We start from the raw sequence: 15,886 nt of genomic DNA on the forward strand, positions 1-15,886 counted from the left end.
CTGTGGGGCTGCAGTTCTACTGAGTACCGGGGGCAGCAGGAAGATGAGGAGGGACCACAGTACAACAAGGGGGGTAATTATTTCTCTCCCCTTCACGACACACGGGACTTTTTAATGCTAGAATTAGCACGTGCTTTGAAAAGAAAAGTTGGAAAATACAAGTTGAAAGAAGAAGAAATCCATGTCAGCTAACAGGAGACTGAAGGAGGCTCAGACGGTCCCTCACGCGTGCCCCCAGCGGCCCCACCGCCTCAAGCCAAGAGCAGTGCCCCGAAGAGGTTTCCCTGTGTGTCACTTCAGTCAACAGCACGCTTTGCTCTAACACGAGGCTCATTGCCCGTTGGCCAAATCTGGCTCGCCCCTGCTTTTGAATGGCCGATGAAGCAAGAATGGTTTTTCCATTTTTAAATGGTTGGAAAAGCCAAAAGAAGAAGAATATTTCATAAACATAAAACGTAGGTCAAATTCGAAGTCCGTGTCCATAATAAAGTGTTCCCGGAACCTTGTACGTATCATCTGTGGCCACTTTCACTCTGCAGCGGCAGAGCTGAGCGCCCTCCGCTGATGATCTGGTCCTGTGATGCATGGAGAAAGTGGAAACACAGAAAGGAACCCCTTCCACTCTCCCCTCCAAATCTCCTGTTCTATGGGCATCTCTGCCGGTTCTTCCTGCCTTCTCTCCGCTACTAGGGATGAAGTTTCCTTGCTCCCATCAAAGGTCAAACCCTGCCTTCTCTAGAAGCCACCGCCTCCTGTTTTTCAGTAACCCCTCTCTGTTATCTTCCTCTTTCCTCCACCATCTCTTTTATCCCTTTCGACTAGGTCATTCTTATTAGCACACAAACAAGCTCTAAAATCGTTCCCTAAAACAGCCTGCCCCCGATCCAGCTCTACCTCGTTGCTCTACGCCCCTCCCCAGGGAACCTCAAGTGTGTCAGTGGTCCCACTGTGACCACCACCTCCCTTTCCATCCTTCCTGTTCTCACCCCTCCCCTGAACCTGAGCTCATAAGGGCCACCATGTTGCCAAAGCAGAGGTGACATCTCTTCACTAATTCTCAAACTTTCAGCAGCATTAGCTATAGTCGATAATCCCTTCTTCCTTCCAACAAGATTCTTTCCTTGGTTCTGGCACACGATGCCCGCCTAGACTTCTTTCTCACTCACTGTCCGCCTCTTTCCTTGCTCCTCCCCCTGAGTCCAGTATACAGCTCTCAGTCCTGGGCTGTCTTTCCTCTCCATGTGCTCTCTCTACATCACCCCATCCAGGCCCGTTGCTTTCTACGCCATCACGTTCAAGTAACTCCCAGATGGCTATCTTCCCCCTGATGCCCCCTGAGCAACTTGACTGTGTAATTGATGTCTTCTTGGGGATATCAAATAGGCGTTTCAACTGTAAAATGACAGGAACACAACTCTCGATTTTCCAGCACAAGCCTGTTCCCCCCGCTTTCTCAGCTCAGTAAATGGTCCCACAGTTGTTGAGGCCAAAAATCTAGGAATTGTGTGAGATTCTTCTCTTTTTACTCAGTGTCTCTGTCCGCACCCTCCCCCAACCTGAATCAGGTTCAGTTCAGCTGATGCCGCTCCCCCTTCCGTGTATTTCCTGAGTCCATCCATCCCTCCCATCTCCACGGTTGCCACTCCAGCCCACGCCCGCCTCTCGCACCTGGGCCCCTGCAGTAACTTCCACCCGGTTGGAACAGGTGGAACAGGTTCGCTGGTGGGAACCCTTGTCCTTTCCTCAGCATGACCGGGCTCCTGCCAGCTCTCCAAGCTCACCTTCTACCACCCTGTCCCTTGCTCCGACCCGCTGCGCATTCCTGGGCCGTGACCCTGCCAAGCAGGGTCACTCTTGGGACTTACACTGGGGCTCCTCATTGTCTGGGTTTCCTCTGAGGTCTCCGCCTTCACGACCCACATGAGAGCAGACCTTCTGGTCCCTCTACCCCACAACTCTTTGTACATTTTCTTAGGACATCACTCTATGCATATATCTTGTTTATTGGTTTCTTTACCTGGATTTTGTCTATCTTTCTTCTCCAAAATGTAAGCTCCAAATGTAAGCTCCGTGAAATGTAAGCTCTGTGAAAACAGGAATTCATGTATTCCCAGACCCTAGAATTATCCTTGCCCATAGTCCTGTAGATAGTGGTTGATTGTAGTTCCAAGACTATCACGTATCCTTTGCCTTTTTCTGTGCAAATTTCCCCCTCATATTTGTTATCATACAATAGTTTTGCATACTACTCTTTTCACTTAACATCAACAGGTAGATTTTTTTTTTTAACACGTTATTTAACCGTATTCCTAAGCAGCCCTTTAACGATTGTATAATACTATATTCTGTGGTTGTTTACCTTGGCTTATTTCACTGTCGTTTGACATTTAAGTAATTCCTGATTTTTCACAGTTATAAGCAACACGTTCATTCATGTGTGTGTGTGTGTATTGCCCTGTTTCCTCTGCCTCCACGAGTGAATAGATGGAGGCCCGTGATCACTGCAGCGTCTTTCAGAGGGCTGTGCACCTGGTCTGGCTTGATGGGGAGAATAAGCCAGTGTCTAGAGTGCAATTAGCATTTGAATTAGTGACATGAGGATAAACAGGTGATTATCCCATTTAACAGCTGTTGGACAGTGTTAAAGAGACACTGTCTGACAGCTTCAGCTTCAAATGTTGGGTTAAATAACAAATCGTTCAGAAAAAAAAGTAAAAAACTATTGAGTTTTTAAAAATATAAATGAAAATAGGCTTTCAAAAGTTAGGACCTTTCAATGTGCTTTAAACAAAACTAAATCCATCAACTCCTAAATCAAGTGGCTTGTTTAAAAAGTGAACAGCACAAACAACAAAAATAAAAATGTAACTTTAGTTTATATCACTAAATTTAATCATACCCTATATATCCCATTTACATTGTAATCCTAAGATGGTTCTTCTAAATACAAAAGGAGAAAAGAACTGAGGTAATTTTCTGGAATATATATGCAAACCCATAATTCTTCTTTCACTTTTCCAGATATTTCAATATAAGAAATACATATTCAAAATTATTAAAATATTTGTGAATGTTTTAAAGTAAAAAGCACAAATAATCACATTTCATACTTCCTGCCTTTTGTCTGAGGAGCTCAGAATGATTTACAGATGGTCTCACAATACCCCTTCAGTTAGACAAGGACCACTTAAGTACTGACCCAGGATCTGCATTTTGCCCGTGGGGAAGCTCAGTTATAGGCTGTCCACAGACGTTCACGGGGCCACATTCAGAAGAAGAGACAGAATTGGAACTCACTTGAATCATCAGCTTTTTTAGTCTTGGTGAAAATCGTATTGAGATTTTTTAGAGTCAGTTAACAGGTGAGGATATTTTTATTATCCGTGATGTTTATCTTAACAGTTTCCCTCTAATTTTACTCATTTTGGATTTGCGCTGTGGGAACCTTGCTGTCTGACTTGGCAGGGACCTCACGGAAGGTATCATTGCGACTGTTTGCTTTGTTTTCATGTCTGTTTTGCTTCTTGACTTATTTGCCTTAAGTTTTAGGTTCGTAGGATTTAGGGTCAAAACAGATGCAAAACTTCCACAGGTACAGAATTACAACTAGTGGTCTAGGTTTTCCACAAGTTCTACAGAAGTCAGCACAACTTTCATGGGGCCAGCCTTCCCTTGGTGACGAAGCAGCAAAACCTTAGCAGAAGGCATGCTGAGCAGAGGGTGACTTTGATAAAGTCAATGTCATTTTCTCCCCGTGGACACGGGTGCCCAGGCACCAAAACCACAGAGGACCAAACGGACAGAGACAGCATACCGGCTCCCTGGGCATCTTCCCACTCAAACTTTCCCAACATAACACTTGGAAACCAGTGTCATTTATTCCTGAAAAAAGGGGCATGAAAAATATTTTTCCTGTCACAGAAATAAAAATCATTATTCTTTAGAAAGCTGACTTCTACTCCTCGTGAAAAAGTCCAAGTGATATCCCACAAAGACCAGCGCTGGATTCTTTCCTCTTTAGCCGTCCAGCCCCTTCTGCAGGTGTTTGGATCTGAGGGACCATCAGGGGCCTCACCTTCCTGTTGGTGAGTTGACTTGACTCCGGTTTACTATTTGCACACATGTAAATCATCCCCTTTCATTTTTTCACGATCAGCAAGATAGTCCAAGGGTCAGATCATCCTAAACTGTGATCTGGCACATGATTTTGGAGGTGGCAGTAGAGAGGAGGTGGGTTAGAGTAAGGCTGGGTTAACCTTTACTTACTCTGTGGATGTCCCAAAGATTGCGTGGGATAGGCTTATAAAAATCCATTCATTGTTTACCTGAAAATCAAATTTAATTGGGCATCCTGTACTTTTTAATTTGCTAGATCAGGTTAGCTAGTCAGGTTAGAGCTGGAAAGTCTTCACTGGACGGCATCCTGGCACCCTGGGAGAACCCCAGCATAGTCCCTGTAGGCAGAGGGGCTCCATTTTGTTCGGCTTGGACCTCGAGATGCGCACACAGTTCCAGTGGCTGCCGCCTCCCTCCCCATGAGAAAGATGGAATAATAACAGTTTGTGAAGATCTTCTGATCCTCAGTGAATACATTATATTAATGAAGTTATCACTTTAAATGAACCCTGGCACCTGCCCTTGTTCTCTTAACTCAGGCCGTGAAGACAAGACAGAGGGGTGAACGGAGGGGGAGAGGAAAATCTGGAAGATGCAACGATAAGACCTCTACGCTCCTATCAGCTGTTCTAGAACAGCTCTTTCAGCAAAGAAGAAACATGGCATCGCTGAGTGAAGTTTTAGGCTCTAAATGATGCTTCTGCTCATAGGAAATTTTTCAATGTGTTTCCTCCCCGGGTGTCTGGGTCTTTTGTTTTCAGCTGTGCTCTGCACAGGAGCTGGAAAGCTAACTCCCCAAAAGTGAACTTCCTCTCCTTCTATAAACTGACCCCTGGTGGTTGCTATAGCAACTGCTAAGCGAGCCTAATGAGCAGTGTAAACAAGGCTGATTCCCAGCGCTGGGGCAGGGCAGCCCAGGAGAGGGATGGGGAGGAATTTGATGTGCCTGAAAAGTGGCTCTTGGGGAGAGAAATGTTGCAAAACCTCCAGCCCTTGCTCCCTCCTCCCCTCCCCTCCTCCCTGCTTCCTTCCTCTCACCTCTCCTTCTTCCCTCCTCCCCTCTGCTCTCACCTCCTGCCTTCCCAGCGGGCCAGGAAAGGAGACAGGCTGTAGGCGGGCAGCGTGCAGGGGCCTGCCTTGGACGCTGAGGAGCTGAACACCATATGACCGAAAGATGAAATCTAAACATTTCCCCAGAGCCCTAGGCAAGAAATGTGCCAATCTGACCCTGAAAAACAAACCACCTGTGTCGCTGCCACACCTGCTTCAGACCTGAGCTGACATGGGTGCTGGGGGAAGGGGTTTTATGCCCTCAGCCGTGCTTTGGTGTAATGACTCAGGCGGAACCTGAGCCAGAAGCCTGAAAGTTTCTGTGCTGCCTGCGTTGATGCTTTTTCCTTTTTGGAAGGAAGGATGGTGAAGGTCTGTGGTACCTAAGAGGACTATGATTATGAAGCTAAACACACACACGCATATACATGCACATATAACACACAGGCACACACACACACACAACACACATGTACACATGCACATATGCACACACATGCACACATACACATACAACACAACACACATGTACACATGTACACACGCACACATATACACACATGCACACATACACATAAACAACACACAATACACACATACATGTACACATATACATACGCACACACATATACACACATATACACATACAACACACAATACATACACATACACACATGTACACGTGTACACATGCACACATACATACACATACACAACACACAACACACACATGCATGTACACATATACATACGCACACACATACACACATGCACACACATACAACACACAATACATACACATACACATATGTACACACATACAACGCAACACACACATGTACACATGTACATATGCACACACACATACACACATGCACACATACACAATACACAATACACACATGTACATGCACACACATACACACATACACATACAACACACACATGTACACGTACATACGCGCACACACATGCACACACACATACATGCACACACACATACACACAACACACAATACACACACATGCACACATGTACACACATATGCATACACACATGTACACACACACGCACACACATACACATACACACATACATGCACACATACATACATACACACATGCACACGTATGCATAACACATTATACACATATACACACATGCATAACATACACATATACATACACACACATATATACACACATACACACACACACTTTTTTTTCCCCTCCAGGAACTTGGCTACTACTGGCAGGAAACTTTCTGCACATAATAGCAGAGGTTACAGTATTAACTTCAGTTTTCCTTGGTTAACTCTCTCCCACCCTCATCCAATTTACTCTAAAGTTTTTGTACATTAAATACGAACTGTATGATGCATATTACACCACAAGTTCCCTACAGGCCTCCTAAAAAGATAATCCACATTGGTGGATTGGGTGGGAAATCCCATGTTTTTATGCCTTTTACACAGCCAGTGTAGGTGTTCATTTCTTTCTATGAAAATCAGTATTTCTCAGCCCCCCCTGAGAAGAAGTCTAGGATAATGAACTGCATTTACTTTTATACTAATTATTCTATGTTATCCTCACACGTATATTATTTCATTAGATCCTACAACAACCCCCAAAATCGTATAGGGAAAACTATACCTCTAATCCATTCTTCAGTTGAGGAAACTGACATAAGAGAGATTAGATGACTATATCACAGGGATATTAGGGTTTAAAACTTTGGATATAAAAGAAATTATAAAAGATCTGAGTTGCCATTATTACCAAGATACCAAACCTCCCAGTATTTACACGACTCTAGGTAGTAAAGAAAACTTATATTAGCTACATTTTACATAAGCTACAATATAAAACCTTATATTTATACAGCATTTTCCTCCCATATGTTCAAATATCTTCTATTTAGTATTATTCTTTACATTATCTTTTCACAGTAGGTGGTCAAGTTCTATTGTTTTAATCTGATTCTTAATTCCTGCCAGCTCTCCGTTTTGTTATCTGGCATCAAAATACTGCTTTCATTTTCCTTTAAAACCATATTAACAACTATGGTCCAAGACAGACATGCTTGAAGCTTACTCCCCTTAGTTAGAAAGAACAAATAAGAGACCTCACCACAGTTCTTGCTTTTTCCACAAAATTTCTTCTTCTTTTTTTTCTTCCCTTTAAATTAAGTCACAGGCCATGGCGTTTGTGGGCTCAACCCCTTCCTGGTCGGTGGGCCATGGCTTTGTGAGATTTTTAGTAAGATAAAGGGGAGGAAATCTGGACTAGCAATGCTATTTCCTCAGGGAAAATAGGGACATTTATGAAAAGTAGCAGTATTTTGGAACCCATTCTTTTCTTATTAACGTTCAATGGTGGGAAGAGAGGGCTGTCTTCTTCTAGATACAATTTATGACACCCAGGGATGGGTTGACGGCAGCCTTTGTGAGTAGGATGGCTTATACAGTCAAGCAATGCATTCATTTCAGTGCTACAAACTCGCAGTCTCCACCCCTAAGACCAAGGGGCTAGATTCCGATGGCATCCAGTCTCTCCCTTAGGACAGGATTAGCCTCTGTCATCAGAAGTTACCGGAAGCCTTGAGGTTTCCATGGAGACCAACTTTTCGATTCCCAGCGCTAGGCATCTTTCCCTCAGATGGTGCAGGATTTTACCAATCGAATTTTCAGACACAGATGATTTCTCCCGTCAGTTTGGGACATCAGCAAGCTCTGGAACAAAGACCCTCCCCGCTCTATCACAGAGCCTGCCCACTCTACAGAGGTGAGAGGGCCCCTGGATCTTTGGATCTTCCAGGTTGTATGTAGGGCCTCCTCATCATAGGGGGAATGACTCCTGACATCTTTGAAATGAAAGCTCTAGTTTAAGTTCTTTGAGCAGAGAGAGAAAGAGAGCATAAAATGTCATTGCTGGAAGGAAACTTAGAAAGCATTCATTGGAACTAGGTTTCCCACATTTTAAATATCAGGGTTCCTTTCATTGTCAAAAAATTCCTGTGTGATAGTGGTTGTGCCTTTATTCCTTCTAGACTAGAGCTATCCAGTAGAAATAAAATGTGAGCCACATGTGTAACTGTAAATTTTATAGTAGCCACATTAAAAAAGTAAAACTAAACAGATGATTCTCCATAGAAGATATAGAAATGGCCAAAAAGCACATGAAAAGATGCTCAACATCACTAATCACTAGGGAGATGCAAATCAAAACCAAAATGAGATACTACCTCACAACTCTTAGGATGACAACTATTAAAAAAAAAGAAAATAACAAGTGTCGGTGAGGATGTGGAGAAATTGGAACCCTTATGCATTGCTGGTGGGAATGTAAAATGGTGCAGCTGCTGTGGAAAACAGTGTGGTGGTTTTTGAAAAATTAAAAATAGTTACCATATGGCCCAGCAATTCCACTTCTGGGAATTGAAAGCAGGGTCTTGAAGAATATTTGCACATCCGTGTTCATAGCAGTGTTGTTCACAATTACCAAGAGGTAGAAACAATCCAAGTATCCAACAACAGATGAATGGACAAACAAAACCTGGTATCTACATACAAGGGAAAATGATTTGGGCTTAAAAACGAAGAAAATTCTGACAAATGGTACAACGTGGATGAACCTTATGGACACTGTGCTGAGTGAAACAAGCCAGACACAAAGGGCAAATCTTGGATGAGTTCACTTATCTGAAGTCCCTAGAATAGTCAAATTCATAGAGACAGAAAGTAGAATGGGGGTTACCAGGGGCTGGGGGACAGAGGATGGGGAGATACTGTTTAGCGGGTACAGAGTTTCGGTTTGCGTTGATAAAAAAGTGCTGGGGAAAAAAAAAAAAGTGCCGGAGATGGATGTTGGTGATGGTTTCACAACAATGTGAAAGTACTTAACACTACTGAACTGTACACTTAAACATGGTTAAGACGGTACATTTTATGTTGTGTGTGCTTTACCACAATAAATAAAAGAACAGGCAAGAATAATTTTAATAACATATCACATTTAACCCAATAGAATCGGAATATTATCAGTTCAACATGTAATCAATACTAAAAAATTATTAATGAGACAGTTTACATTCTTTTTTCATACTAAACCTTCAAACTCTGTTGTATATCTTACTATTTCAGCTTATCACAATGGCCACGTGTTCAGGGCTCAATAGCCACATGTGGCTGGTGGCTACCATATTAGATATGTTGCTTTAGACAATATTTGGTGGGAATGTGGCGTCAAGGACCCCTTGCAATTGCTCCTGGGCCCCCAGGGCCCCTTAAGCCCTAGGCTGGGACCTTGATGACTGTCACACACTGGGCGTCTTTACCCTCCACAGGGTAAGAGGAACAGAGGTCTTAACCAGGCATTGGTGACAGTCAGGTGTCCAGCCTGAACAGAGCTGGCTCCTGAGCACTCGCCCTCAGGTATGGTTTAGGAATTAAGGTAAGGTTCCTAAGGAAGGTTTACTGATGTCTAAGCAAAAAAATGAAGTCCTTAAGAACTGGCAATACAGAAGACAAGAAATTGATTTGGCAGTGATAGGGCTTGAGGGGAAAAGTCTCAGGCAATGTGGCACCCTCACCACCGCTAAAAAATAAAAGCCTTAATGTAATCCTTCTTGGATAGCTTATTAATGAGTCCGTTTCCTACTTTCCTCCCCTCCCTCTTCCCTCCCTCCCTCTCTCCCTCCCTCCCTCCCTTTCTTCTTTACATCCTCCCTCCCTCCCTTCCTCCCTTCTTTCCATCCTCCCTTCCTTCCTTCCTTCCTCCCTCCCTCCCTCCTTCCCTCCCTCCCTTTTTAAGTGTACTTCTCCTGGGCCTCTCTGTAATGTCACTGTCCCTCTTGAGGTCTTGTAACAGCAGTCCCCCTCCAGTCCCCCAGCCCCTTCTCTCTGCTCCGTGGGCTGGGTGGGCAGGGACCTGGTGACCAGTCCTCCAGGCCCAGGGAAGCAGAGGCTGCAGCCGTTCTCCCCGCAATCTCCCGTCGCTGTGGGAAGCTGGCAGGTTTCTGGAAGAGTGCTCACTGGGAATGCTAGGCCTCCTCCCTGACCTTCAGGCTCTCTGCTGCGGGTGTGGAGGGTCCGCACCACTCTGCGAATTCCTGGGCTTCCAGAAACGGTTCTCACCTGCCAGGGACTCCATCTGGCCAGCCGCCCAGAGGAGACAACATGAAGTGCTGCCCGTGGGGGGTTAGGGGTTGCGGAGGCTCGTGTTACGCGTGGCTGTCAGCTCAGGATGGCAAAGCGCTGGATTTGATGAAAAGCACCTTTCCTCAAACACAACCCCGCTCACCAGCCAGCCAAACGGTGGATGAGCAACACGTATGCAACACAAATGACCTTGGCAGGGGACGGGCAGGCCTGTGTCCAGCCCCAGAGCGTGTGCGTGCGCACGCTTGTCAATAACAGGGTGGGAGCCAGAGGGAGAGGCGGTCCAGTTTCAGGTCCTACCACTGTTTTATGATCTCAGAGTCAATTTCCTCCTCCGGAAAGTCAAGGGAACAGCTGTCACCATCAGGCACAGCCCTGTGGCCTCTGAGTGGTGCTGGTAAGCCTGAGGCACGGCTGGCACTTCTCAGGCCTGAGAAGGAGCAGTTGCTAGGAGGGGAAGGGGCGTGGCTGCCTGTCCCTGGCTCTGCCCCGCCCCTCCCGCCCCTCCCGCGGCTTCTTCCCGACCTCCTGGGAATTGCAGGCGGCATCCTGCCCAAGAGGCCGTGGGCTCCAGCTCTCAGCCCTGCAGAAGGAGGAGTGCTGACCGGTGTCATTTTTATTTTCAGAAGCATAGGTTGGCTGGGCTGCAAGGGCTCCACTGACAACCCTGGGGTGTTTCGACACCGAAGCTGGGGATAATCAGTGACCTGGTGCATCAGGAAAGTGGCCTGAGAAACACGGGGCTCTGCTCGGTGCAGAGCAAGGCCCTCGCTCTGGGGACCTGGTTTTGGGTGACGTCCAGGTGCTCGGCTGGGATTTGGAATCAGTGACATCGCTGCCAGGCCTCCCCCTTCCTTGGATCCCCGTGGATCCCAGGGAAACAAACAGCCCCCCTCCGCCCCGCCCGCCTTCTCAACACCCAGGCTGCCTGTGATTGTTTAAGGCAGACCATCCAAGGCAAACAAGGATAACGGCATTGACGCTGCTTTGATTCCCCTTTGGGATTAATGTCACATGAATAAACAGTCCACAAAGCCTATACTCATAGAAACGCTTAGGATGTGGAATTGGAGCCAAAGGGTGCCTGTGGACAGCCAGGGACAGGGGACATGGAGGGATGGGTGGGGCCCAGGAGGAGCGGGAAGGGGAGGGGGAAGCGGGCTCGCGGGTGGGGCCGGTGGCCCCAGGATTCGCGAAGGGGCGAGTCGGCCACGGTCAGCGGGACGTGAGACCGGGCCGGGGACTCCTGCCACGACAGCTGAGCCTGAAGGAGATCCCGAGCCGCTCAGCACAGGGAGTAGGAAAACCCCACAGCCCTGTTCGCGGAGCCGTCCTCCGGGACCAGCCCGGCTCGCCCGCTGCTGAGGCTGCATTAATTTCCTCTAGCGCTTGTGGCCCTCAAGCCCCTCCAGGGAGCTGCCCTGGGGTCAGTTGAGTGATCACCTTTTTTTTTTTTTTTTTTTTTTTTTTAAAGGAACAGATCTGAAGCAAATACCGTAAAATGTTAAAGTAATTGGTGGCTACCTTGTTTCTGTACTTTTCTACATCTTTTAATTATTTCATAATTCAGTGAAGTGTGTTTAAACAGAAGGCACTGGATACGCTTTATTTCATCCGGTGGAAGCCGTTTGGGGACGTCGGGGACCCTCCCTGGGCACCTCCTTTGTTCAGACTCCAGGCGGGGCTAGGAGGGCTGCAGTCACTCACGGCCGTGCTGGGGGTGGTGGGGGTGGTGGGGGGGGGGGTGGGGGGCGGGCGCACCTCGGGGCAGGGCAGCCGCGCCGTCGGGGGTTGGCGCAGCAGGAAGTCCTGGTCCCCCATCCTCACGGGCTCCGCTGGTCCCAAGGTGTGCGGGGGAGGGAGGGCCCTCGCGGCCTCGGTTTCCCGCCGCTGTCCCTCGGCTGGAAACATCCAGGATGAATCATCCATCCTCCTCGGGAAGTCAGTAGTAATCGCCCCGTTTCACAGCGAGGGGGGAACCGCAGCACCGCGGGGTGTGACCTGCCTGAAGCCGGAGGGAAGATAAATAACCGGGAGGAAAAACCAGAGCTGAAAAGCTCCCGCTGAGATTTAAGGCCTTCAGCTGGCCGGTGAGCTGTGAGCCGTTCCGGGAAGGGCTGGATTCTCGCAGACACGGGCCTGTGTGACCGCAGGGGCCTCAGTGCAGCCGGGACCGGTCAGCGGTTTCTCAGGGCCACGGGGTCTACCTCTGACCACTTCACACACCCTGGCCGGTTTCCCGCGGGCCCAGCTCCGAGGAAAGCAGCCCATAGTTCAGACATTCAGAGAAGGTGGCTGGACGCTCAGGAAGTGGTCGGACTGGTTTCCAAGGCTGGAACCACCAGGAGATGCCAGGAGGACAGTTAGGTCAGGAGAAGCATTCGGGGTGGGCGGAAGGCTACCAATCTATAGGGGTCTAGGGAAGCTTCTGGAATCTCTGACTCTTTCTGGCTGTCTGTCTCCCCTGGACATTTTACATCCTGGAGTTGCTCCTGTTATGTGGTGACCTTTTCCCTGACCCGTCTGGGAATTGTGTTGGAAATAAAAGCCAAGTGCCCAGGATCCCCTCCGAGAATTCCCATGGATCTGATATTACTCTAAACCACTTGCTATAGTCTTGGAAAAAGTTAAGACCCCCAAATATTTTTCAAGCTGGTGAGTGTGGCTTGGATTTAAAAAAAAAAGTGTTCCTTTTATAGAGTACTTTTATTTTTGTGGTTATTTATTTTTTAAGTGAAGACTTGAAGTATGGTTACTACTGCCTTGTACACAAAGTGTTTCCTTTGAGTACGGCTGTTTCAGATCCTGGGAGACCGAGGTCATCATTTAGGTGTAAGAACTTTGAACAGTTGGGTCCTCTGTTCTGTCGGGGCACTTGAGGAGCTGATTCTATTTGCTGCTCCAGAATAACAGCCCTCCCATATTTTTGAGGAGAGACAAGGATTCATTTGCCTGAACTATTTATCAGTGGTTTTTAAAGACAGGGAGATGTTTATTTTATGAGAACATTTGTCCCACCTTAATTTGCAAGGGATAAAAAAAATCATAGCCGCCATGAAATATGATAGAAAAGTATTTGCTTCTTGTGAAACACGTGAATGCTTGTGATAGAATCTCTTCCACATAGAAACGCCATAGAAATAATTCTCCCGATCGTCCCATCTCTCCTTTTGTCTCCTCGTCATGTTTTTTTCACTTGGAGGGATGCACGCTTCAAGTCCCCGTCCCACTCAGCGGGACCTCACTGCCTAGTTTCCTCCTTCCTCACCCGGAGGAAAGTCCCCATGGCCCATTTTCTGGGCAGTGCTTTTCCACTCTTTCATAATCTATTATTTTGACCTTGAGAGGAGAGAGGAGGCTTGGCAGGGCGCACTCCACGTGGAGCCAGCACTGCCGGCGTCCGTGCCCTGGTAGCGCACGTGTGCCCGTGGCTGCCGCAGCCCCGTGTCCCCGAGTGTGCGCTGGTGCCCGCCGTCCCGCATCCTGGCCCCCCAGTCAGGGGCTGCGGGACGCTGGGGGCCGGAAGGACTGTCCTGTCAGGCTCCACGAGGAGAGCGCTGTTCCTGGGGGCCTGGGTCAGCAAAGAACATTCTTGGGGGAGAAGGGGTGTGTGTGTGTGTGTGTGTGTGTGTGTGTGTTACAGAAAGAGAGAGACAGACACACAGACAGAGAGAGGTAAGAGAGAGATAAAAGAGACTCTGCTTTAAAAGTAGATTTCAACTATTTTTTTCTAGGACGGTACCTGATAGTTTTGATTCTTTTAAAGATCAGTTATAAAAACTGCACACTTGCAGTGGTTGAGAATCCGCCTGTCAATGCAGGGGACATGGGTTCGATCCCTGGTCCAGGAAGATCCCACAGGCCGCAGAGCAACTAAGCCACAACTACTGAGCCTGCGCTCTAGAGCCTGCGAGCCGCAACTACTGAGCCTGCGAGGCACAACTACTGAGGCTGCGAGCCACAACCACTGAAGCCCACGTGCCACAACTACTGAAGCCCGCGTGCCTAGAGCCCACGCTCCGCAACAAGAGAAGCCACCGCAATAAGAAGAGTAGCCCCTGCTCGCCACAACTAGAGAAAGCCCGCACGCAGCAACAAAGACCCAACGCAGCCAGAAACAATAAATAAAATAAAATAACAAAATAAATAAATTTATAGAAAAAAACCCCAAAACAACAAAACCCTGCACAGTCTATGCAAGACAGTTTATTCTTAAATGAAGACATCGATGCAGTGAGAGGAATACTGGGAAACTGCGGGGGGGGGGGCGGCACGGAGGAAGCAGAGCAGTGAGGGTGAGTGGGGGTCCCCGGGTCCCACACTGTGGTCCCTGCTCCCCGCCCACCCCCCAGGCTCGCCCTTCTCTCCCTCCCGGCCCGGCTCCCACTGGCAGAGAGAGGCTCCCGCCCTGACTCACTCCATCAGATGAAATGAAGGGAAATCTGGTTTGCTGCTAAATGGGCGCACTGTAGGCATTTAGGGGTAAGCTGACAGGAGGGGCCTATCAGACGCTGGTAATTTCAGTGTTTTTCATCATATTTCTGGGAAGTTCTTCCAGAATCCAAGTGGTTCTGTCAGGATACAGATTTGCAGGATTTAAAATCACTTTAAATCAGTATACTTGTCATCTGGAAATAGCCAGTGCATGCACTGCCATTATGTATGTATTACTATATAAACATATAAAGTTTGTATATAGTACATAGTATATGTGTAGTATATGGTATATACACAGCATATGGTATATAGAGAGTACATAGTGTATATATGTATATTAGATGTTGTATATGGTATACAGCTGACCCTTGAACAACATGGGTTTGAACTGTGTGGGTCCACTTATATGTAGATTTTTTTCAATAGTAAATATTACAATATTATTTGATCTGAGGTTATTTGAATCCTCAGAGGCAGAACCATGGAATTGGAGGGACTGCATATACAGAGGGCCGCATGTAAGTTATACAAGGGTTTTCATCAGCGCAGAGGGCTGGTGTCCCTAACCCGGTGTTGTTCAAGGGTCAACTGTATGTATGTATGTATATATTACAGTATATGATCTATATATAGTTTATGGTATATATATATATAGCTCATGGTATATATGTAGTATATGATATATAGTATACTGTGTATATATATATACGTATATTTATATATATACACACACACACACACATACACGTATCTTCAGGTAAACGAGGATATTTAATAAAAATGCACAGGGTGTTTTCCGTTTTATTTCCTAAAGTACCTAATCTTTAATTCCCATCTGTAATCAATCATTCACAGCTGAAGAGGGCTGAGACATTGTTCCTAAGCATTCTACTTCCTTCCTTGAAGGGAATTTTCCATCTGCATCCCAAGAATTTTACGCTCTTAAACACTTGTGGTGAAGCTTCTGCTGCACCACGTTTCAAATCTTAGACCCTGTACTCAAAGGCAGATGCAACTATTTCACTGCCCGATCCATTCAGTCATTTAATCCCTCATTAAGTGAATTAAATCATTATTCAACAAACGTTTGTTGATTGTCTGCTCTCCGAACAGCTAACATAGCT

This window comes from Balaenoptera borealis, assembly GCF_965194805.1.
Source record: "Balaenoptera borealis genome assembly, chromosome: 12".
In the NCBI taxonomy this organism is placed as follows: Eukaryota; Metazoa; Chordata; class Mammalia; order Artiodactyla; family Balaenopteridae; genus Balaenoptera; species Balaenoptera borealis.